Genomic DNA, 3687 nt, shown 5'->3' on the forward strand with positions numbered 1-3687 from the left:
ATCTGTGTATTCAAAATGGTTAGGATAGATATATAGTTACATTCTCTTAATGAATACAGAGATTTGTTCTAATAGTGTTTGTAAATAGGATATCATGTCCGCATCTTGTACAGCAATTAACCACTAGGAAGAATGTAGGCAATGTGTTAATTATTGAATCTGTCCTACCAATTTGGTTTAAAATTGTCTCACTGATATTTGTTTCTCAATAAAATTATGGAAAAAAAATGAGCAAACTTCAAGGAGAACCATGAAAAAGGAGTTAGGAGACAGATAAGTAGGGGTGGCCAAATAACTCAGCGCCTTAAAGCGTCTTCAAGCAGGCACAGGAGCTGGGGGTTCAATCCCTGGGCCTGCCTGGCCAGCCCTGCCCCCGGGGCATGCTGGGACAGCAACTGAGACTGGGCGTGGTTGAGCACAGCTGTGTTTTGGGTGGCTCAAACAGGTGGATCACTATGAGTCCAATCTAGTAGTGAGACTCTGAACACCCTGTAAACCTTTCCCTAAAATACAAATTTTTTCTACACAGAATCCTTTAGTCTCATGACTCCACTGGACAACTCTTCAGAAAATTAAAATGTAAACAAATATCCTCTTGTATAACAATATTATAAAATAAGAAAGATATACCAATATATACAATAGTTTTTAGCATAATGTCATAACTTTGAAACTAAAATCCTATAAGAAAAGTAAGAAAGTAAAATTACTTCCACTTACTTATGAATATATGTAAGCAAAACTCATAAAATTGACAGTTATCAAGTGAACTGAACAATATAGTAAAAGCTTATATATCATAACCAAACTGATGATAGTATATAATTTTTATTTAAACATGAGAAACCAATCAATAATCATTTTATTAAAAGGACAATTATATTTTATTTACCAGATATGATAAAATGATATTAAGAACTCATGATGAATAAATAGTCCATTAAAAGGAAAAAAAAATCCTTTAAACTATGAATGGAAGCTAGTCATTTCTTTGATGTTAGTTATCTGTAAATCATACTTAAAGATTTAGAATATTCTCTTGGCAAGTATTTGAAAAAGAACATGTGGTACTATACTGGAGGCCCTCCTTAGTTCAATAAAAGAAGAAAATCAAATAAATATTGGGCATATAGTAGAAGGCATAGCAGTCTCATTATTGGGTAATATGACAGCATATACTGAATTTTTAATGTTTATGAGAAATTATTGAGATATCTAGATTCAAAATCAGTTTAACAAATGTGATTTGATATACAAATAACACACAATAAATGTATAAAATATGCCAAATAAATATAACAAAACATATATGACTCCTTTAAAAAAACATAAAATTTTATTGAGAAACATTTAATATCTTAATAATTGTGAGAGATAACATGTTTATAAATTGGAAGAGTTACTTTATATAAATTTCAATTCTTTCCAAATCAATTTGAGTTTTGGGTTGTTCCCAACCAAATTCCAGCCAATTTTCATTGTTGTGGCCATGGTTGCCAATTTTGATGAATTAGTTTCTAAAACTTATGTGAAAAAGTATCACAACACCTTTTAACACAGAGAACAAGATGCAACAAAGTAAAAATAATTGCCTCGGGTCACTTTTAAAGTCATTTCCTTCCATGCTCTACCATCCTTGCTCCCTATAAGCTGTGGAGAGTTACTCAAAATTGGTCCAGTATACCAAGAAATGCCTTCTTGGAAGCTTCTTGGGCTTTGGTTCTTTGTGCATGGCAAATTTTGCCCCAAAATATTCTTGTAGATTGTTTATTCACTTGTATTAATGTCTCAGTTCAAATATGAGCATTTCAGAGCGCCCACTCTTTCAAAAATAGGGTGTTTCCTTATTTTTGAATTGTTTCCTTATTTCAGGACCCTGCTTGATTGTTCTTTGTTTGTATTCTCTAGAACATGACCACGATGTAGGGCTTCCTTTTTCCAGGAAGGAAGCCATCACCTGAGACCCAAATCCTTATAAACATAAGAAAATTTAATAAACATATGGTGGATATATCAATAAAATTACAAAACTGTACAGAGAAAACACTTCAAATGACTGAATATTTTGAATCCAAACATACAATAATATTTTCCATCTCTTAAATAATTAAAACATTGAAATGCAAATACTCAACATGATTAAACAAGAAAAAAGGCAGGGCTTCCTGGAAGTATCTGTGGGAAGACTTTTCTAAAAGAAAAACTATGCAAATTGCCTTATAAACAAAAAGCTATCACAACAAACATGCCTGACTTAATATTCTAAATCTAAAAGTCACATCTAAGAAAATAACTTCAAAGCAGAGTTGCTATTATACTAAAGAAATTTATTATGGCATTAATGACAACTGTGTAAAATAGAAATAATGTAACATAAAAAACAAGAAAATAGCTAAGTAGGGCTAGCCAGAGAGCTCAGCGAACTAAAGCTCCTGCTGAGACAGAGCACAGTGACCAGGATTTGATCCCCTGTGTGCCATGCAGGCCTAACCCCCAGGGTGCGCTGAGAAAGCAACTGAGACTGGGTGTGGTGGCACGCACCGGTAGCCCCAGCTCTTGGGAGGCTGAAAACAGGAGGATCAATACAAGTCCAATCTGTATACTGAGACCCTATAGACGCGATACTAAATATGTTAAAAAAGAAAAAAAAAATTAAAAAGAAAATAGAAAGGTAAATTTTGTACATTCATATTATTTAATATAGTTCATCAATTAGAATAATAATTTACAATAATTTCAGTAATGTCGAAAACCCCATAAAAGACCATGGAGCAGAGCACTTCAAGTCCTCTATGAAAACAAATTCCAGCCCAGACCACTATACCCTGCAAAACTCTCTTTCAAGTTTGATGGAGAACTGAAATTCTTCCATGATGAAGAACAACTAAAGAATTTCTTGATGACAAAGCCCACCCCACACAAACTACTGAAAAATGTTCTAGAAAGGGAACAAAATAATCAGAACTCCACAAACAAGAACAGAAGGAATCCACTAAATTGGACAAATAATTAAACACAGGACAAAAAGGAGTAAACAACAGCAGATAAATAACATGTCAATCGCAAGTCAACACATTTCAATTATAACCATCAATGTAAATGGGCTCAATTCACCAATTAAGAGAAATAGATTGGCACAGTGGATTACAAAACAAAATCCAACAATATGTTCTATACAAGAAACATACTTAACCCATAAGGAAATTCATAGACTGAAAGTCAAAGGATGCAAAACAATACTACATGCACCAGCACCTCAGAAATAAGCAGGGGTAGCAGTCCTGTTCTCAGACAGTCTCAACTTCAAACCAAGAATGATCAAATGAAATAAAGAAGGCCATTATATACTGCTTAGGGAAAAAATTCAAGAGGAAGAGGTAACACTCATAAATATGTATGCACCAAACACGGGAGCACCCAATTATATAAGACAAATCTTAATGGACATGAAAAATCTAATATCCAACACCACAATCTTGACAAGAGACCTTCACACTGCTTTAGCCCAAAAAGATAGGTAAACCAGACAACAAATTATCAAAGAAGTAGCAGAACTGAAACAGAGCTTCGAACAAATGGACTTGGTGGACATATACAGAGTGTTCCACCCAACTACAGCTGAATACTCATGTTTTTGAGCTGCACAGGGGTCATTTTATAAAATAGACCACATATTAGTCCATAGGT

This window comes from Octodon degus, unplaced genomic scaffold (assembly GCF_000260255.1).
Source record: "Octodon degus isolate 3935 unplaced genomic scaffold, OctDeg1.0 scaffold00124, whole genome shotgun sequence".
In the NCBI taxonomy this organism is placed as follows: Eukaryota; Metazoa; Chordata; class Mammalia; order Rodentia; family Octodontidae; genus Octodon; species Octodon degus.